The sequence below is a fragment of the Accipiter gentilis genome, chromosome 2 (assembly GCF_929443795.1).
Source record: "Accipiter gentilis chromosome 2, bAccGen1.1, whole genome shotgun sequence".
NCBI classification, from domain to species: domain Eukaryota; kingdom Metazoa; phylum Chordata; class Aves; order Accipitriformes; family Accipitridae; genus Astur; species Astur gentilis.
The window spans coordinates 52,349,547-52,372,313 of NC_064881.1; positions in this window are offsets into that span (position 1 = coordinate 52,349,547).

The following is a 22,767-nucleotide window of genomic DNA, read 5'->3' on the forward strand; positions in this document are numbered from 1 at the left end:
AAAGATATGAATGATGGCCTCAGCAGCTATCCATTTCTACTCATCAGAAACTGCAAATCCCACTGGAAAACATCTCTCTTGGCTTTAACTTAAAAAAAAAAAAAAAAAAAAAAGTGTGGCTGGCTAAAGATGTAAGGCAGCTTAGAAAAATCCCAGCAAGGGCTGACCCAAAATAAGACACAAGCACTGAAAACTTTCCATCCAAGGGTGAATCTCATCTGGGTTCAAAAGGATTCTCTCTAGAATAAGAGTGCGGTTCAAACATCCCAACTCATTTCTGGTCAATGGAGACTGCTGGTGATTGTGCTGCTGGGTCTTGTGGCACTGGCAAGTTTCCAATTCTGTGCTTATTAACCTCATGATATTGCTGATTTGGAAAGGCAGTCAGCCACCATATACAAGGGTGTTGCTAAGCCTTTCCAAAACCACAATCCGGGGTCTTTGTTCTCCCATTCCTCTTTGCGCACACATCCACCCCTTAGCAGCAATCTACTTAAGCCTTTTTTTCTAGAAAACAATTTCTGCATTTTATGGGCAAAGGGAGTATGCTTAGGAGGGAGATATGATTTGGATTTTGTGTTCAGCATCACGCTGCTTTTAGTTCTCACAGGGTTTGCTGTGTGAGAAAACTGCATGGAAGTCTCCGCCAGAGTACTGGGTAAGATGTTGCCCACTTTGGAACTGATCTAGAGGCATATTTAATTTTGAACAGTAACTGAGGAATGTTTCTTTCTGGGTTTGCAAGTGGGTCTTCAATGTGAAGTTTAAATCCAACATTCAAAATCCCCCAAAAGAAGAAAAGGGGGCTGGATTTGAAGTTGTGATTGGAACCTTTTTAAGGATGATTTTCTATAATTCAATTCTGGGTTCTAAGTGATTTCCCACCAACTTCCTATTATTGACACTATCATTAATTAACACTGCTTTTACTGTTCTTAGTCAGCCATGACTTTTATAATTGTCTTTATTAACTCTGATACATTTCAAAGTTTTCATTCTAAACCAGTATATAGCAAAATTGGTCAGTAAGAAGCTGTACCAGAGCCAGGCAAAAGTGATTCACCTGTTCCGCACTGACTCAAATACAAATAATTTGGATTTTTTTCATGGATAAATACTTTCCAATAACACTGTTACGTGGGAGCATGATTCTTGACTAGCCTTAGTTGTCATGGTGTGTCAGTGATGAAACGAGGACCAGATTGAGGTAATATTTAAAACCAGTTGCAGCTTATAGATTCAATGTTTGCTCTATTTTCTTTCTAACTGACCACCATGCAGTCATCATAAGGGCTTTATGTTTCTTGCTGGGCCATGTCTACAACCAGCAAAAGAGCTAAAGAAGGACTGTATCTGTACTGATGAGTTAAATGTCCCCATGATCAGACACTGAGGACCTCTTCCTACCAGTGAGTTGCTGAGTAGAAGACTGAAGGTTCCATTATCTTCTAATTTACTTATTTCTTAATTAACCTGGAGCTTTGACCAAGATTCATGAAACTTTTCAGTGTGAGCAAAAGTGCAATAGGTAATGTGTAGGGGGGATAAAGAATAAGGAAAAAGTCGATCAGTGAGTAAAAAAATAAACCTAAAATAAATTAAAAGAAAAATTGGCTAGCTCCACTTACGGTGTCTGCAGTGTCCTGCACACCAACGCCCCTGTCTTTGAACCTCCAGAGATATTAATATTGTGCTAATAATAACCAGCGCCGTATCGCTACTGCTCTGTGTATTCTACATGTGCGTAAGATATTCATTGCTAATTTGTCTGCAGGAAGGTCTGAAATCCTCTCTGAAGATTTAAATGTCTTACAAGTTTTATTTTTACATCGAAGCTGCCGAAGGTGAGCCCAGTTTCACCACCCACGCGTGCACTGAAAAAAAAAAGCTTCTAATTTGCTAGAAGAAGGTCCTTAAATCCCCACCCACAGGAGGATGGTATTTTAAATTTTCCCAGAAGAGTTGATTGTGGCGAGACCCTTAAATTACCACCTACATCCATACACCCACATACATGTGCACTTGGGTTTCTGTAACATGGAGCCCTGGAAAATTGACTTTTCGAGAGATCTGGATGTAGGTTTCTACATGTTTGTTGACAGAGCAGAGGTGAGAAAAAGAAGTCTGCTTGCAAGTTCTGCAGTGCAGCTATAGTTACAGGGGAGTTTTCACTCCCAGAAAGCTATGTCTCCTAACAGGCTGGAGCTCATCTTCAAACTTGCACACCTGTAACTGTTTCTTTCTTTGGATTCAGTCTGGAAATTAAGCTAATTTTCTGTGCTGCTGCTGCTGCTGCTGCTGCTGCTGCCGCCTTATATCACGGCGATGTTTCAGTCTGGGTAAATGTTATGCTTATCCTTTTAAAAAAGAAAAAAAAATAAAAAATCACATAGTCCTTACTCCCCACATCAGCCGAAACAGGGTAGCTGCAAATATGCACACCACAGATTTCAAGGTAGCAGATCCAGCATGGTGTGAGAAGTGTTGGCACTCGGAATAATACTGAACCTGTTGACGGACCATTTCATTGGGGGAATTGCGAGCAAGTGAAGGTCTCTGCGAAACCGGTGCCATCCCTCTTTGCCAGGCAGGGGAGCAGAGGCACAGGAGGGATGAATGCCCTGACTGATTAATGCTCACTAGCTCTTGCCATGACAGATTTAGGAAGAGATGTTAAATCTCCCGATTAGCAGTTTCCTGTCTCAAGTACTCAACAGTACTTCTGCATATTTTATCCCCTCCTGTCTCTCTGGGACACTCCTGCCACCCTCTCTCTACTGAGCTCTGCTCTGCTCCTAGAATATAATCCTGCAATCTCTCTGCACTCTTTCCCAGCCAGGGAGGTCTATAGGTCGTGGTTTTGTTTTGGCCCCAGGTCACCTGTTAGGCTTCTTGCTGGAACCATGCCTTTCTGTTCCTAAGCAATACAGCTATTTCCCTAGACCTCCTCTCTATGTCTCTGCATAGTAGCAGGGATCCTGGCTAGAAAGACCCACTTTCTAAAAGCAAATGAGGTCGTTAACATCCCAGCTGAGATTCTCAATACGCAAAAAGCCAGGGCATTGAAAGACGTTCAGCATCCTCTTAACTGCAGTGCATTGTGTGTTGGCATTTCGAAACTCATGCCCGGATAGCATGCTCATAAATGGGCATAGCACACTCAAAAAATGTCGATGCAGTTGAACGAGCGAGACCTTGGCTGTGTCAGGACTCATTGCTTTTCTGCATGAACACATATGTGAGACACCTTTTTTTTTTCCCCATCTGTTTCAAGTTAGAAGCCAAAGGCTGATTTCAAAAGTATAGACAGGGCTATGAAAACACAATGACATTATGGCCCCATGTGCTAGGTCTGAGATTTGCCCTTACAGTGGGATTCTCAACAGCTAAACAAAGGGTATTGGAAATGTCAGACACTCTCCTGTGTGTTTTCCCAATGTTGGGTATGCAGAAGTGCCCAGAATTACGGAGAACAACCCTGGATAGAGTTCAGCTCCTCTTCTCCACTTCAAGGAGGTCCAGAATAGCAATCAGAGATGGATGGAGAGAGGAACTCCCACTATGGATAGCAGAAGCTATGGAGGAAAGAATAACACAGGCTGATCCATCTTTAAGATAGTAAGATGCAGTAGCATGAGGCTGAAAAACTAGACCTTGGTTGAGAAATACAATAACATGCTGGTTCTGCTAGCTTGGGAAGGGGATCTCAACTCATTTAGCAGTCATGTCACCTTAATGCATCCAGAATAGACTTGGCATTTATGGTTCCATGGGTAGGTTGACGTCCTGTATGTCCATCTCAGTGTATCCCTTGCTTACTCCTTGGTAGCATTTAACGGCATGGCCAGGCCATGCTGGTGAGGGGGATCATGTCACAGTATTAGTGACAAGGTGCCTCTAAGAACAAACATCCCCATTGGTGGGACTAATTGGGCTCCTTCCTATGAGGCTCATCAATGAGTTTCCAGGGATGAGCAGCCCTTGTGCTCCAGGACTTAGACTTGTGAGCTTAGAAGAAACTCACAGTGAAATTTCCAAGGCTGATACCCTTTGAATGCTAAACAAAGAATTATCCGTGTGATCTCAAATTCCTTGTGGGAGAGGGAAAATTTGGAGGAAAAAGAGGAATTATGAAATTGGCTAGGACTTGGTGGTTCTGAGTTCTCAGACTGTAGCTGAGCATCTGCTGGGTAAATGTGACCTTTCCTTTGCTCCTCCTTCCTCCACTTAGCTTCTAAATCTTCAGAGGTGACATAATATTATCTAACAGCCAGTTTCTCACCTCTGCAGGCTATGACTGACACTGTAATGAACTGAGGGAATACATCTTGATTTTTTTTTTCTCTTTTGATTTGAACTAGGAACAGCAGATCTCCAGCATGCTCATGATTCAGAGTCATGGAAATCTTTGCTGTGCTTATTCCTGCCATGTTCCCCAGTTGTATGAAAAGGCTTCTGGTCTAGAAGGTGTAGTAGATGGTGCAATTTCTCTCATCTCTTTCATAACACAGAAGGTGGTAATAGAAGTTCCACCATTCAGTGAAATTAGCCCAATTGATCAGATTTTGACTAGGCTTAAAGTGGGAGGGACTGTGGAAAGATGCACTTTCTCTCATCTCTGGGTTTACTTTCAATTAATGGCAGAAAAAAGGGTCCACGTAAGTACCTAAGCGTATGTCTACCCTTTCAACTGTGTGAAAGTCTCAGCCCACATAATAAACTAGGAAGCTCCAGGTGGGGCATGGGATCTTTTTGGGTGAGGACCCAGGCTGTTTGGTGACTCAGAACATTACCTACAAACCCTCGGAGCCTGAACTAACGCGAATAACAGCCAGGAGGGAAATGAAAAGCTGATAACTGCATACACAATGATCTGCTCTAAATTAGCACCAACCCCTCAGGAAAGACATCTTGGAGTCATTGCAGATAGTGCGTTCATATGCCATCTCACTGCTCAGCACAAGCAAGGAATGTGAATAAAATCCTAGAACTTACTAGGAAATGGATAGAAAACAGAGCTTCACTTTAAAAGCGTGTATATAAATCCCTAGTGCACCTAAATCTGGGACACTGTGTGTACTTCCATTCATGCCGTATAAAAAAGGATATAGTAGATTTAGAAAAGGTAAAAAGAAGGATGATCGGAGATGTGGAACAGTTTTAATATGAGGAGTGGCTAAGCAGGAATTCTCATTGCAGCAGAGAGCCATTCTGTGTACATTTACAAAGCGATGATGAGTATGGCAAGGGTGAGTAAGCAATGGTTATTCATTATGTCTCATACCATGACAACCCAGGGGCACTAATGAAATGATCAGATAGCAGCTTTAAAACAAACATAAAGAAGTTCCTTTCAACAAATCATGGAACTTGTTTAGAAAAATCAGTAGAGAAGAGACTCAGGGCTAGCAACTAAGTACCTAATCCGGAATAATCTAGCAAAACTACTGAGCACTGGAATGTAGGAGAGCAAAACAGATGAGATTCGCTTTATACTCTCTTTCTTAAACTTTCCCCTAAAGCCCCTTTATCGGTCAATCTGAGACTGGGTAAGGTAGATTCAGGTCCTGACCATGATGGCAAATTTAGAGCAAGGAATTAAATGTTCCTCCACTCACCCTGTAGCCTGGTTTCCTTCCAGTATGGCCTTAGCCAGAGTGCCTTGAGGAACTTTAACCTCAGTGATTTCCTAAATAATTTCACTAATGCAGATCCATGGCTGGGAACAATTGATCAGACATCAGTTCTCAGGAAAAACAAAATGAAACAAAACAAAACAAACAAACAAAAACCAAAAAACCCTAAACCCATATCTGGAGGTTCTAATGAATCACAACCTGCCCCCAAATCAACACATCATGCTGTTGTGAAAAAGTTGAACGCTGTACTACGCTGTGTAACCTGCCAGTGATGCTCTGCTCTCCCCTGGGAAAACCTCGGTCGGAGAAGAGTATATAAAGTGGGACACTCCATTTCCAGAAAGATTTGTCCTACTTCAGGAATATTTAGTGGGAACCACAAGAGTAGCCAATGGGGAAAAACTACCAGTGGGAAATACTGAAATCATTATCTCCTTCAGAGGAAAGAGGGACGAGCAGAATATGGTAGCACTGTTCAAATCCATGAAGGACTGTTTTGTCAGAGGAGAAGAAATCAGTTCCTCGTGTTCACAGTGCATAAGAAAAAGCACAATGGGTTTAAACTGCTGTGGGGAAGATGGTTGTTAGGTATTAGGAGAGATTTTCCAATCGTCAGGACTGCAAAACACTGGAATGAATTGCCTGCAACATTTCCATCATGGGAGGCCTTGCAAAAAACGGTTTAAACAAAGATCCATCAACAGTGACCTACAAATACCGTATCTTGCTTTGGGACAGGAAAATAAACTATGCAACCTCTTGAGACCTCTCCCAGACCTATGAATTTCTAATGCAGCCTTAAACCTCTCCCATAGGCTTGATAATTTGGGTGCAAATACTTTGGGTGTCTTGAATTAATTACACAGCCTTTTACTAGCTTGTGGATTGGGACTGGCAATGTCATTTTAGCGAGGTCCATGAAACACAAAGCTATTTTAGCTTTCTGTTGGTATAGAGAGATCTTCATTTCTCTTCCCCGCAGCATAGTTCCAGAAGTATTCAGGCTTTGCTGGGATTTTCAGGATAAAAACTGGGGAGCGATGTGAATCATTTCATCCTTATTTCTTTAATCACAACTGGCAGAAGCACGGTGGATGGTTTCCCTGTCCTGGCTTCTGGTTTTCCAGCGTGAGTTAGCTGAGCAGACCTCGGGCAGGCCAAGATTTCCTCGTCACCCACGAGGAGCTGTGGTGGGTGATTAGAGCCACAGAAGCTCAGGGCAACACAGCATGGGAAGAATGGATCTGTGGATGAATTCAGCCACCGAAGAGCAGGACTGGGCTCTTCCAAGCTTTCCAGCTGAGAGAAGGGGAATTCAGCCCTGTGCTGCACACTTGTTGCACCAGCAAAGCCTAAAGGCAAAAGCTGCTCGCTCTTCATTCTGCACCGTTGCAAATGTCTTTGGATTCCCCTTTGCTGTGCATAACCCGGAGGCAAAAATATTTCTGGTGCAGGGCTTAGGTGAGCTGCTCTCTATCCTGCACTTAAGACTACTTCAAGCCCCACGCAGATGCCACCCCTGAGTGACACCTCAGGCAGCTTTTGGCTCAACGCTGTTGTCCGTTCAGCTTGCAGCTGCTGGAAAAAGGAGGCATGAGCAAGAACTTCACATCTCTGTCTTGCCGTGGAGATGAACATCTCTCCGATGTCTGCTCTGGCTATACGAGTTGTAAATGTCAGCCCTGTTCGTGACTGAAATCAGCAAGAAATGACTTGGGGACTGCTGGCAGCAGCCGGGAAATCTGCGTACTTTATGTAACTAATATTGCAGGGCCAGTGCCTTATACGCTAGAGCGAAGTGGAAAAAAAAAATTGGAAACTAGATGTCGTCTTGTTTATTTATCAGATTATCTCTCAGCCCACCAGTGCAGTCAGCAAACATTTACTACAGCTTGTAAGGAGCAGTCAGTAAAAGTTTCAACAGTCTCTGGAAATTCACTCTTTCTCAGGCAGAAACCTCTGGTTGGAGAAAGCTTTTTTCCCTGCCGCTTACATTGGGGTTTTTTTGTGGGATTGGTTTGGGACGTTATCTGAGATTTTTTCACCAGATGAGCAGATCGTTTCCTCTACTCACTGTCTTCAGCTTGTGCTGTTAGCCGGGGCTGCTGCAGTCGCCTTTCCGTGATGTGTCTGCTGACTCTTCTGCCTTCTGTTGGCTTTCTGACATGACTGCAAGGCAACGGGGGATATATGGTGGAAGAGTTGCCTGGGGAGACCTGCCCAGAATGAAGTTCAGGATTCACTTGGGCTTCCTTTCTCTGGACATCACCAAAACCCCTTTATGAGCTGCTTGGCTTTGTCCTCCGTTTGAGAGGTGGCATAAATGTCAGTTGTCGTTCCTCTCTGTCACTACCCACCCCTTGCCTCCAGACTGAATGAAAACACTCCAAAAAACCAGAGCAAAGACCACCCAGATGCTGTGTGTGCAACGCTCGGTGCCGTGACATCGGATCCATCCCAAGGTTTCTCGACGCTGCAGCGCCAGACACGGCAACTTGTGTTTGGAGGCAAATTTCCACTGCGCGGGAATGGGGAAGGAGATCATTTAGACACAGCAGCCTGCCGTTGTTGGCTTTGGGTCCCTAACAGCCTGGGACGGGTTCACATCCAAAACGTACCCCATACTGTATTTTAATTAAACTGAACAAACAAACCAATCATGAAGCCATCCAGCAGTGCTAACTTTGCACTATGGCTGAGCTGGACCATGCACCGCTCTAAGGGAGGAAACTGGATATTCACACAGCTTCTTCTTTCTATGTGCAGCCAAGAGCTAGCATATACTTTCTTACAATAAAAAAAGTTGTTGAAAAGAAAAAAGAAAAGCACAACGAAAAATGGCTTCAGGACTGTTCCCCTCCTGCCCGTATTTATTCAAGCTGTCTTCCTCTCTCTGCAAATTTGGCAAACAGAGTCTGGCATCCCAGCTCAGGGGACACCTGTTAAATAAATAGGCTCAGTCTCTAACTGCTGCATTCATGGCAGAGTTTCCTGGTTCCCTTAGGCAGCTAATTTTTGTTGATTATCATACAGTACAGAGGGATTGTTTGTGTTTCTGCATCCCATCCAGGCACTGCCTCTGGTAACAGGCATGTCCACGTGACTCAAGCCTGCTGCCTGCGTGGAATAAAGAATGATTTTTTATTCCAACGTTTAATGTGGATCATGAGGCAGGGAGAAGCAGCCAGGTGGGGTTCTTGTGGAGGTGAACTGAGCCCCAGTTGATTTGCTTGGTTTTCCTGTAACAATGCCTCTTTGAAGAAAACTAAGAGCTGAACCAAGCCTTAACTGAAAGCAGAAGTTGCTGTTGCCTGAGGCAGAGATCCAAAAGAGCTTCCTAAGAGGCAACAAATGGGCTGGGAAGCCCTCAGAGAAGGGCTGAGCAAAAGAGGGTATGGAGGAGCTGGATTTTATTATTGAGGGCTGCAGGATACACATAGGAATTGAACTGTCCCAGGACATGCCTACACACAGAAGCTGACCTGCACAGCCTCATGCATCATGCAAGCCAACACGGAGCAGGCATGGAGCCACATCAGCGTGGTGCTCTCCATCACCTTGGCTCTATTTCCCCTGAGCCAAGCCTCAAAATTCACGTATGCCCTGGGCTAGGCAGTTTTCAGAGCTGAATTTATCCCTCACCACCTTCAAATACAGGCACAGAGAGATGCTGTATTCCCCCATACAGTCTGGCGTAGCCAGCTCCAACAATCTAGCAACTTGTGTTCATAGAGGTGTTAGGGATTTAAAGTAAATAATAAAGTTAATAGTTCATTAATGTATTAGTGGTGCTTTGTAATTTTAAAGGCTTAGGGGCACAAGAACATAGATATGGTTCCTTTGCCTTGACTTCTGCCTTAAGGGCTTCTCTTCACTGCAGTTTCTTGACTGGATTTGAAGCCTAAAACCATTGGCTTCGGAATAGAGAAGGCTCACATTTTCGATGCTGATTGCCCCACCTGGGACTTTAGGCTAAAGCCACCAGCTCTCCTTCAGGTCTGGAGTTGAAACAGCAAATTTCAAAACTAAATAACCAGTGGAGGGTGTGATGTTTCTTGCCTAAGTGTAGGAAGTAGGTGGCCCTGTTCCGTTTGGCTGTTTTCTTCTCCATGTCTTGTAGTCCCCATTTAAAATTCAGTATCTTCCATACCCAAATGGTAGTACTTCTGGGGTATCCCAGTAGGACTGGGGTACCCCTATCCATGTTGTAGGCATGACATGAGTTGTAGGTGGAGGCAATATACTTTATTAAACCAAGAAATATATTAAACCCAGTAGAAATATATGTGCATATATGCACCTTTTTTTTTCAGACTAGACTGCTCTGCCATCCCGAGGAGGATGCAATCTAGAAAGGGGTGGATTTGCTGCAAATACCATTGAATTAGGGGTGGGATCTCTGCCAAGGATTTAACTGAGAGGAGCAGCCCATCTATTTCTGTGCGGTTTGGACTCCTCTATGAAGTTGTAGTCTTGAGGGATCCTCCCTACTGGCTAGAAAGATTCACAGTTTATTTCTGAGCATGGAATAAACTACATCTATCTATAGATTTGGCTCAAAAACCGGAACTCCCTAGGAATTCCACGGAAAATTCCCCTCCGTTTTCTTTTTAGAGATAATTATTCTGAAATGGAATGAAACTCAAATCTCTTGTGGAATGGGAACTCTCACACTCAGTTTAGAAGAAGTTGTGAAGGGACTCCCTTTAAATCTTTTTGAAGCATGTCTGAAGCTCACTGAGGAGCCTGAAACCCAGTCTGCCAGCTTTGGAAAAGATGGGAGCCTAAGCAGTCCTGAAAATCCTGAATGAAAGCCAAATACAGCAGCAGCAGAATATAGACCATTTTGGGCAAAGTTTTTTTTTTTCCCCATAGGAAAATAATTCATACTCCAGAAACTGAGTTGTCTCTGAGAAAATAATTCCAGTGAAAATCTCCCAGTTAGATACCTTTTTTTTTTTAATTTCTAAACCAGTGCACATTAAAGGGCAATGATGTTGCCCTGAAATCCATGACTATACCAAACACACAGAGAAGGGGAAAACCCCCTCACTTTTTATGTCCGTGCATGTGTTGAATGGGAGATGCTCACCTGACTCCTGCCATGACTCTACCAAACCACCCTCAAAACAGAGATGCACATTGACACCCCTGGCAGTAGGTCTAACTTAAAATGTTTGACAGTGAGCTGCCTAAAGAGAGCAGCAGCTTCTTTATTTCATCCAACAGAGCAGCGCGGGGTGGTTTTCTTGCAACACACGAACGTGGATGATCCAATTCCCCTTTTCTTTCAATCTCCGTGATCCCTCCAGCTTTTCAGGTCCTGCCTCATTCTCTTCACTCTGCTGTGAACTCACTCCAGTTTATCAGCCCCCTCTACAGTGGGGGATAGCAGGAGCAGACATGGGATTTTGGAGCTGGTTGCATTAATAACTCTATATTATTATAACTCTATAATAACCTCCACTCAGGGTTTCCCTGGTTAGACATCCAAGGCTGTATTTCCTATTTTAGCTTGCAACTGTTCAACAGGACTCTGCATGCCTGGCGGAATGTGTTTTGCAAGGCACGATCCCCTTCTCTGCCTGTAATTGTGATTCTTTGTTAAAACCTGACCTTGCATTGAGACGAATTGAAACAGATTGTACTGGGATAAACCCAGCTTGCCTGGTTATTCACCAGCTTCAGTCTCAGCTGCGAGGAGCCGAAGCAATCCCGTATTTTCCTTGCGTTCATAACTGATCAAGAAAGATAACTGCTTAGCACTAGCTGCAAAATAGAGTCTTAAAATGCCATTACACTCCGGGTGTCTTGTTTGTTTTGCTTGAGGTCCATCAGTGGATCAGTTAAGGTGTATCTGAGTAGCAGCTAAATTCCCTGTTGTGCAAATATTTGCTGTGCAGCCTCAACAGAAACTCAGGTGCTAGAAATTCTTTGCCCCTTCTTCTCCGAGCTGTCCAATTCTCCTTCACTGTGATTTTGCCTCTTTAATCATTCATTTTAATGGGAATTTTTTTTTAATTCACATTGATTTTAATATGCATATCAACAAGTTACATATACTTTTGATTCAACACCTAAGAAAATAATATATGCTAACCTGCTTATTTTATTGGTGTCATTTATCTTAATTCTAACAACAGGGACAATATCGCTTACAGGGATTTTGAAATATAATATACTAATTTTATTTACCGTACACCTGGTAAGTCTGAAATATAACAACACTTTTTTCACATTATTAGAAGAATGACACATCTGGGTAACTATAACTTATTCAGTCATCTCTGCATTTTAATACCTGCCATTCGTGCTGTATGGTATATGTAGAGTAATTTAAATAGCAGTAATTACCTAGCAAATATCTTTGTGTTGGAGTAGTTTGCAGCACAGTTTGGCTGCCTCTCCTGAATGAAGAATAATGAATTGGGGGGGGGGGGGGGGGGGGGAAGGAACTACACAGGAGCAGAAACTTCAGATGAGTACAACCCATGTCCATTATACAGTAGGGTTGTGTCTTGCTTTGCTTTATCTCCTGTGAATCAAGTTTTACACATTGAAAACTGACATAATTTCTTTGCTGGAGTGAAACTGAGATCAGAAATCAGTCTGTACTGTTTATGAGCACCAGTGACAGAAGGCAAAGAAAGAGGTGAGACATGAAACATAACTCAGGAATATTGACTAAGCTCTGGTTCACATCCAGATTTGGGGTCTATTCCTAACTATGCTCAGACATGCAGAGATGAGGAAGTTTTTGGAAGCCACTAATTTAAGAGCATGTTTATTTAAAGCTCTTTATTGACTTTTTCTGGACCTATTCAGGTGAGAAAAGTTACTCAAGAGTTCGCCAACTCAGGCTTTGGTGTTGCTGCAGGGTTTTTTGAGCACTGTTGAACAGGAATGGCCTTCTTCAAAGCCTGCAGATGTTTTGAGAGTCTGTTCATCCGACCTTTCTTCCACATCACTGCAGGAGTGGGTGAAGTACTCCAAATATGTGCTCTACATCTTCTTGATAATTTTTGAAGCTGGATCGTGAAAGACGCTCCGTGCGTATGAGCTATTGTTAGCACTGGTGTCTTTCCACTGCAGTGTATGTATCACTCCGTGTTGCCCAGCAGCTGCTTGCTTCCACATGGGTGACTCAAGAAGCTGTAAAAGAACTAGATAACTAGCCTGAGATTCTCTCCCTTCTATGCTTGCAGACTACAGCCTAATTTTAGCTGCTGCTTCCATGGCAAAGGATGCATATTTTCAATGCAGTGACTGCTCTGTATCATTTAAATGTGCCCCACAGGTAGAGGGGCTCTGGGGAAACACTTCCAAATAGATGGAAGAAGTATCAGGTGTCATGGGAGTGAGTATTCTGTTCTGGACATGGAAAAGCTGATGGTAAGGGGAGGAGAAGGCACAAAGGAAAGATTGGGTTTGAGACTGTGTGGAGTGAGTCATTGAGGAGTGGGATATTCCATCTAAACCATCCTTGTTAGTGGTCTAACTGTCATGAGCATGATGGGAAAGCAAAGTGAAAAGAAGTCTTTCCTCTATCCATTCTAGTTTCTCCCATCACTAAAATCTGTGAACAGGGAGGCTACGGAGCACAGGAGACAGGCAGGAAGCTATCTGGTTTTTCATTCCCTTCTAGCTCTTCCCACATCTCAGAGGTGGTAAACCATTCCCCTCTGTCCTCTCTGTCAGGCACCCTTCTCCTTGTGATACACAAGGATGTGATACAGATTATTGCAGTCTTTCCCTGGCCTGTGCCCCTCCAGCCATCATTTGTAAAACAGCTGGCAATTCTGAGTGCCCAGATTTGGACAGTCTTCCCCAAGATGGGGTGGTGGGCAGGATGGTACAGCAATTCAAAACCCCCTAATGCTTCTCTTGAATGCCCGGAGCCTGTTGTAACCATAGGATTTATTGCAGGGTAGATGAACTTCTAGAAGCAAGAAACTAGTGCCCAATTTGCTTCTGGAGGGCTGTGGATGCCTTCTTAAAGTGGCTGATTACAGCAATAGGATGCAGCTTTCATTATAATCTCTGTCCTCTTCTTCAGCCCTTTAAAGGGCCTTTTAAACCCAGACTGTGTCTAAAGTCTGAAGCAGCAGCCCTGCACCGTATGGCCCTCGGTCCTCGTCATCTCACTGTCACACTGGAGGATGAAATTGAACTGAACTGTCCTTCTTCCACAGCTGGGTTGGCTTCCAAAGGCGGTGAAAGGTTGTGAAGGTGGTTTGGTCCCATGGAATCCCACCTGAGATCCATGCTCCCACTTCAGAGTGTTTAGAACTCATTGAGAAAACTCCACGATTGCCTATTTCTGGTCCTTTTTAAGTTTTTCTGTTAACCAAAATTGTCAGCAACCTCATGGGGGGGTGATGTCTGACACCTGAAATCCCTCATGTAATGATCTGGTCTTGGGCAACAGAGGTGGGCAAGCTTCCTTCAGCCCAAGTAGCTGCTCTCGTCAGGAGCCTTTCCATGGTCTCAGCATCTTGAACAGACCGTGTGTGGTTCCATCCCATGCTGAACTCATGACAGACACTGATGTTCGGGTGATTCAGGTGGTCTTCGGGAACTGGGAGTCATTATCTGAAAGAAATTTTTTCCTGATCCAATATACATTTTGAAGTGAGGAGCCACTGGGAGCAGGTAAAGCATTAAGAAAACAAAAGCATCCTTCTCAAGAGCAGGACAAAAATGGTGGAGAAACTACTTGGGGGGCTTGCCTTTACAGTGAACCCCCAAGGGACTCTGCAATGTGAGTGCTCACCCCACTTTTGTGGGAAAAGCAGGTTGCAGGTTGGGATGAAATACTTGCAACCTGAATTCTTTCCATACTCAGGTGGAAAACTCTGGCTGAAACAAATGTCCAAGCTACAATGATGTACCCAGGAAGCACTCCTTATCCTTTGCATGTTGCTTCATGTTGTGGTATCTATCTTTTGGACAAGAGCATGCTGTGTAGGTATGAGAGAATAAAAGGCATGCTAGTCTTTAGGCATGTATTTTAAAAAAGGAATCAAAAGACAGAAACTCTCAACATACCTCCCCGTGTCGGAAATATAGCATGCCCCTCCTCTGATGACAGAAAAATGAGTAAATGAAGGACTGTGTAGATGGAAATGGAGGACATAAATTATTTTCCAAGATCTGCTGGAAATTACAAGATGATTTTTCCCAATAAGATGCTCAAAAATATCCCCTGCATATGCATTACTTCCCATAAATAAGTAATTTTACAGGTTGCTTTCTATCCTGCTTAATGTTTTCTATTTTTTTTGCTTTGCATTTTTGGGGGGAAGTTGGGGGGTTTTTGTTGCTTTTTTACCCCCACCAACAGTAAGAACATTGCCAGTGAAAGGATTTTACAGGACCTTGTCTCTGGGTCCCCCACCAGGAACTTCTCCCTTCTTTAGACATCAACCAAAAAGAGATCTTTGAAGAAACACTCTCGAGAGAAAAATTTAGTATTTGCAGTGAGTTTTTACCAGAAATAAAACCCAATCACCAACCAAACAAAAACGCTAACCTCAAATCCCTCCTCACCTGCCTAAGAGTTTTTTTCAGGAGAGGGCCATCACTTTCTGATCAGTTTTTAGCTGTCATAAGAGCATCAGACAGCTTCTAGTTGGCATGGAGAATGGCCCCATTCCTCTCGACTTGGATAATCTGACTTAAAAGGGCCCCTAAAACATCTTTCTCCAGGATCATTAGCAACTTGACTTCAGGCAGTCTCCAAAGGCAATGAGGGAGCAAGTTCTGGTGCGCTCTGAGTTCCCATCTTGGTTAGGTCCAGCATAATATAGACATAAAGCAAAGGAGAGTAATAGATGTTCAAAGATAAAGTCCATCTTTCGTAATGTTCTGGGCTTAAAAAATAAGCTGCCCAAGCAAAAATTGTCAGAATTCACATTCATCATGAGTTAATCCCTTATTGTGATGACTGATTAAGTGACACCTCTAAGGCTCACTGCAAGCTCAGATGAAAATATCTGCATAAGAGATGTCTAATTTGCATTTTGAGGCTTCTCCCTCACACCTGTTGGCATTAAAAATGGATGTGCCTTGTTGGGAATGGAAGGTGGCAGGTTGAGAGGCAGCTGCAGGTTGCACACCAAGTACGGAGACCAAACTGGTTTCTCAGCAATCCTGTATTTCTTTTATGGGGCCTGAAACCACTCCTCTCTTTCTCCTTCTGGTTAGTAGGGGTATATACTCCTCTCTGATTGAGGCTGGAGCTTCATGTGCTGGTTCTGGCACCATACGCAAAGCGTTGGTGTTGTCCTGTGTTTCCCGCTAGGCTGGATGCAGCTGAACGCATGATTGCATTAAAGAAGCATAACCAAGGGGAAAAAAGAGCTCATTTTTTCTTCCACCTCCTGATCTTTAATGACCATCTGTTGATTATTTTTCTCTTGAAGATTGATGGATGTGATTCATGGCCCTTTCAAAACAGAGCTGCTCCTTGACAAAAATGCGAAAGCCTTTGTGAGCGTGACAAAAGGAGGTAACTTCCAAAGTGCAGAAGGAAAAAGTGGCAGATAGATCCAGATCTTCCGTATTTTTTTACAGAGGGCCTTTGGGCAGTCTTGCCAGTACCGCTGGACTCTTACTGGGGTTTTCTGGGAAATTTTCCTATATTATCTTGAGCTATTCATCTGACAAAGAGTTGCATACAGTTTTTGTAGCTGGGATTGGCAGTGCATTGCAGGACTTCTCCAAAAAGCTGGGAGAAGGACAAGGAAGGCCGAATCTCCCATAGCAATGCCAGAAGATTCCTCTGCCTGGGATCTTGGTAAGGTGTGGGAGAAATTCCCTCTTGCTGGAATCTAGTCTGAGCCCGTTGTTTGGGTCATGTTGAGTGCTCTGAGCTGGGACTCCAGAGAAGCAGCTTCTCCTCTGAGCCCTCTCAGAGACATCCCCTGGGACTTTGTGCAAGAGATTTCAACTACCCTTTGCCACTATTTCCCCTATTTCTAGAATAGGAATAATACTTTCATAAATCATTGAGATGTCACAAAGGTAAAATTGCAAAGCAAAATTGAAAGATAAAATTGAAAAGGTACACCCAAAGGTAAAGTTGAAAGATTGGCTTTTCTGAAAAAGAGAGGAAAAAACCCCACAAGTTAAATTGCTGCTGAAAGAAACTTTTTTGCAGCTTAGGCACATGATGTCTTTGTTTACTCCCAGAATGGGTGGAGGATAAGCAACAGCCGGATAATCTGGAAATTAAAGAAAGAAAAATAAACAAGTTGAAATGATGTATTGTAGTCATTAGTAACAGCATTGTAATAACCCAGCTTTCAGCACATTTCCAAATGCCCGACTCTGTATGCTCTTTCTTATAAGAAGAATAATTTTCCTACCTGTTCTACCAAATCCCTTTAAATGGTGCTGGGGCAATGTTCTTCTACTTCCCCTGGGGTGAATCTTGCATTATTACTAAAGGGGGAACAATATGAAGATAATACGGTCTTTTATAGAAGCAGATCTCACAGGCACATTTCCCCCACGGAGGATGCTCTGACCATTGCACTTTCAGTGTGTGCGCTTCACGCTCTATGAACCAAAGCTTTTCACTGGCCTGCTGTGTGGAGAGCTATTCTGTAATCCCTCGACAAAGAGGAGCTGGGCCCTGTTAACACCTTTACCTAGTAAAGCAATCAACACAAAGACTAGAAGAGTGGACCGATGCATATCTCTAGTAATTTGCCTTCACGTTGGGCAAGTGTTGCGTAATGAAGTTTGGCAGAAAATAAACCTCCTTGCATTCCAGCTTATCCTCAGATGTCAGAGGGGCTGGGGGCGGCTAGATTTAATTTCTGAGTGATGTCCAATTCGACGCTTTAAGTCCAGTCGCATGCAATATGTTGAACTATCACGATGACAGATGCACTAATAGCTTACTGCAGTCTCGGCTTAGCCACGTTCAACGCACTAGAATTACCAGACTTAGGGAGTTTTGTTGCGTTAATGAACTATCATGGCTAGATTAATGAGCAGCACAGTTTATTATAGCAACAGTACAGGTTCTTTTGGATTGCCGGTGATAAATACACTGTCTGCAAAGCACATGCAAATAATAATACAAGCACACTAAATTATGGAAAAACTCTATAGAGATTTCTAAGTTTCCCAGGGAAGCATTCAGTGTAATTGAGGGTTCAAATGTCACGCAATAGGTGTCCCTATGGGGGGGAAGAGAGGTTCAGCCCTTTGACTGATCCCAGAAGTCAGTGATGTCCTCCTGACTTGTCTATGATGGTGTCTTCCCTAACATTCCTTGTCCCTTAAGCGCTTTTATATTTTCTTATTTTTTAGGTGGAGCTTGAGTGAGTCTAGTCATACATACCTTTATTTTGATTGGTATAAAGTTCTCTGGCTTTGCTTTTAAAGGTACATGCTAGGAAAAAATTCAGAGAGCATGCTCAGAGCACCTCCACCCTGGAGGTGGGTAACTTTTGGAATGGAGGTGTGTTTTGGTATTAGAATGAGATTATAATGAGCAAAATTCACCCAGAGAACCTGATTTAGCGTGTCACTACTCCAGAACTGGGCACTTATGATATAAATGAGAAGTAAGACAACAGCGTTGACAGAACCCCCATTATTTCACCTCCTTGCTTCAGTGGATTCAATGCAGGGACCTTCCATTCTTGTTCCAGTAGTTCCAGTTCCCCATCCCTGCTGCGATATCACAAAGCCTGGCTGCGGTATCTCCACTCTGTCCACCCTCCATGTTGCTTCTTTTAGAGTCAGCATACCAAGCTCCCCTGGCGTTGCTAACATCTAAGGTTGCAGGTAATGTTGCTTAGGGAATTATTATGGAGCAGATGTCGTGTATAGCCACCACATTCCACCCTGGAGTTTCACCTTCCCTTAAGAGGGGGACATATCACTAAGTCACCTCCAGCAGTCATTCCACAGCAAGCATAGCAAATCCAACGCCTTTTGGCCACCTCTTCCCATTTCTGCAGTCGTAGCTCTGTTCTGAATTTTTGACATCGACTAAAAACATCTGAGAAGAAGCATTTGTCAGGTCGGGAGAACAAAAGGTTCGTCAGTTCAGCTCACGCTGCCTTGTCAGCATCTGCTGACTGTCATCTGCGCAGAGGATCCCGTTCATTAAAATGAGTGGCAGCACTTGGACGGGACTGAGCTGTGTCCCCCGTGTCACACAGCCTGTGTGGCTTCTCAGTGCATCGCTTGAAGAGCTGTGCCCATGCTGATGTGCAAACCAGCCCCCAAATTGTGGCATTTACTGTCCCAACCACAGACATCTCTGTGTATGAGGTCCTGGGGATCTGGGAGTTGCTATCCTAGCTGCTAATCACGAGGGAAAGCTTGGCTGTACCTTGCTTTTGGCATCCACATTTCTCTATCTCACCTACTAGCCGACAGGTCTACCACCATGTGAAGCCTCTATCTAAACTTCTGGTGACATCATCAACCAGAAGACATGATGCACAGTTCTTCCCTCAAGGATTCCGGGGGTCCAGCGTGAAAAAGCCCTAATATCACCTATCTCAAAGGACTAGATGTGTAGGGACTAGATTTGTAGGTAACTTAATCTGGCTACAAGGAAGGATTTTATAGTTGTCTGAGGCAATAAGTTCAGAGCATTAAGATTTTCTCTGTAACGCTCTCTGACATAGAGGCAAACACAGCTACTAAGATACTTTAGTAGAAACACACAAGGTGATCTGGTATGTCAGATACTTCCCATTGAAATGAACTGCAAAATCAGGATGCTGAGTTATCGCTGTCAGCTGGCCACGTGTAAATTGCTTGATTAGTCTGCAAGGTTCAAACACTCATCTTGAAATAAGGCTGTATTATCAAAAAAAAAAAAAAAAAAAGAGTGGTGTGTTTGAACCAGCAAGGATCAAACTCCAGCTCTCCCCCTAAGGGAGCAGTGAAGGGGCAGTGAATTTTACCCAGAAAATCCCACATATAGAGAAATCACTACACCTTGATGGTGTGGTCTGTCCCTGCCTTGCTGTCGCCCTTGGGTTTCAACTCACCTTCCCTTGTGCATCAGCCCCACACCTGTGGCTTCCTGACACCATCTGTGAAGAGTTTTGGCATTATCTTACTGTACTGGATGGCTGGGCAGCAAAACATCACGTGAAATTCAGTGGCATTAAATACGAGCATTGCACACAAGGAAAACAACAGTTCTAATTCTGCGTGCACAATGATGGGCTCTGAGCTGATTATTGCTACTGAGGAATGACATTTGGGGCTTATAATGGACAGTGGAATGAAATTATGAGCTCACTGCACTATAGCAATCAAAAAAGGAAATTGAATGTTAAGGATTATTAAGGAGGGAATAGAAAACCAAACAGAAATCATCGTAATGCCACTGAAGAAATGCATTTTGGACCTGCATCTTGAAAACTGTGTGTGGTTCTTGTCCTTCCTTCTCAAAAGGCTCTAGCAGCCATGGAAAAGGCTCAGAGAAGATGACAGAATGATGGTAAGGACCAGCTGCAATAGAAAAGGATTAAATAGATGTGCACACTTGAGTCTGGACAAGAGACATTTTGGGGAGGGGGTTTGTCAGGCTAAAATCATGATGGATGTGGAGGCAGTGATGGGGAATGGAGTAGATTCTTCACAGGCAGCATGTGGTTAAGCTGCGGCACTCCTTGCCACAGGACGATGCTGTTTCCAGGGAAAAATTCATGGGGGGGGGGGGGGAATCTATTAAGGGTTAATATACTGGGGAGTATCAGAATCTGCCTACCTTCTTTTTGTATTCCTCTGTAAGCACTCTCAGTCAGGACACGGACTGAAATTGTTTTTTGATCAAACCGAGTATTTTCACTTTAATGTATTTTTATTTAAGTTTTTCATGCTGAATTCTTACAGATTTATACAGTCACAGCTGACTTTTTTCTACTAGGTAGGAAAGGAGAGGAAAGTCTCATTGAACCCACAAAAATTATTTATTTGGTAAACAGCAGGAAACAGAAATACCATAGGAAAATCCTAACATGAAGACAGAACTGCACAGATAGCTTCTAAAAATGCAATTAGTGCTATAAGAGGACATCATCCAATCTTTGGACAATAAATAGGGGAGAGAAGAGTTGATGAGAATGTCTAAGTAAGCTTCTCCCATGAAAAGCTCTAAGGAATCGGTAATGCCTGTAACATGAACCATTGCCAGGCCTCTGCAGCACAGCCAGCTGCAGGAAGAATAACCTATTTAAATAAAAAACCCTTCTCTTTTCTCACTTTGCGCTCTGTTAATAATAACAATAATCATTCAGATTGGCTTGGACAGGCTTAGAACCAGTGAAGCAAAGATTTAATAGAGTTCAAACAAGTCTAGATTTTAAAAAAAATGTACTCTTTTTCTGCAGTGTACTCAAGGCTGTACTGCTGGTTCACCCTTTTCATAATGTCTTACACATATGGGAAGGCGGGGAAGAGGAATTTCCTGGACCACTATGTCAACTTCTCACCTTAGTCATGACATCTTAAAAATCAGGCATGTTGTGACCCAAAGGATCTCCTTTTCACTTGCTCCCCCTTTTAGACTTTCTCTTCTATTCCCACTTGAACGCCTCTTTCTGGAACACGAATTGGCAGAGCTGTACTCAAGGACTGGGTGTTGTCTTGAGTCTTTGTGCAACGGCATCAGCACTTCTTCGTCTCAACTGAGATAAAGGTCAGTGAATCACAGTTTGTCCGAGGAGACTGTCATGGACACAGATGTGTACCGGGTTAGTGGCCCTCTGTTCTTGTGACACTTTTAGCATGCGTGTGCATGGATAACCTGAAAGGAAGACATACGTGAGCAATTTCTTGTTAGTTTATCCCCTCTTTGATTAGATGATACTTTCAGCTTGATGTGCGGTTGCAGATATGGAGTTTGCAAACAATAAGCATCAAGTGTCAGACAGCAAATTAATCTTCTGTGGAAATATACTGCTAAGTGGAAAACACTTATTTTTCCTTTCTTTTACACTGTTTTATGTCTCTTGCAATTTGCAGATGGCAGTGCTAGTAGCTTTTGTTGCTCATGGCTCTAAAACCAAAGAGTTAAAATCATAATCTGCTTTAATTTCATAAACGAATCAATCAGAAGATAAAGTAAAATTAAAAAAAGAGAGAGGAAAACAAAATATGCTTCTGGCGACAGAGTTGTGCTCTGGTGGATTTCAGTTAGATGGGAAAGTCTGCTGGCTTCCTTTGAGCAATGACATTGCAAACCCTCCTCTTGGGGGAAATACTATTTTTTTGCACTTTTATAGAGCTTTTCATCCATCAGTTTATGAAGGAATAAGTACAAGCTATTGTTAATGAGGATGGCTGGGACTAATTTGTAGACTAGACATTTAACAGACAAATTAGAGAGCAAGTTCTGTGCTGTGAAGAATTTACAATGTCGAAAGGCAACAAAGATGAGGGATGGGTGGTGACAGAAGCCAGCAGTAGGAAACAAACAGTGATGGCGTAGATCCTCTATCCACACAGTAATGATCACAATTAACTTTGTTCATTTATTGACATGCCCACAAGGACTAAGGAGCTTTCCAGTAGGGCCTTAAAAATGAAGGAGCTGGAAGTATGATATTTAAGGAGAAGATCTGCAATGAGACACGGAGGGGACATCAAAACCGTTTTGCCATTACAACCACCAGCAACTTCAGCCCAGGGTGATGTACCCACAGCAGACGTACCCACTGCCCTCCCAGAAGACAAACTCCTACTGCTTTACCTGTTTACCTGGGTTATATCAGGCTTATTGCTCTTAGTCCTATACTCACTGAGTTTGCACAAGATGGATGTGAATGCTGGTTATACAAACGAGGCTCTCCCAGACAGTACGTGGTCTGAGCTGCCGTGCATCACAGCAAGGTTAAAGAGCACAACCTCAACTCAAGAGGACCCTACTAAGGTATGAAATACTCTGACAGCAGGAGTACGAGGTGGATATTTTTCCCCCGTTAATGTCTACCATAATAACCATGGGCAAGCACGTCTTTGCCAATGTTGAGAGAAGGAAAATGGATGCGTAAGGGCTGATATATTCTGTATGGGTGTGAGAAGAAGTTGGGTTAAGTGAGTTGGGCTTGTTTAGGGCAGGGTTTGCATGACTAGCCATGGG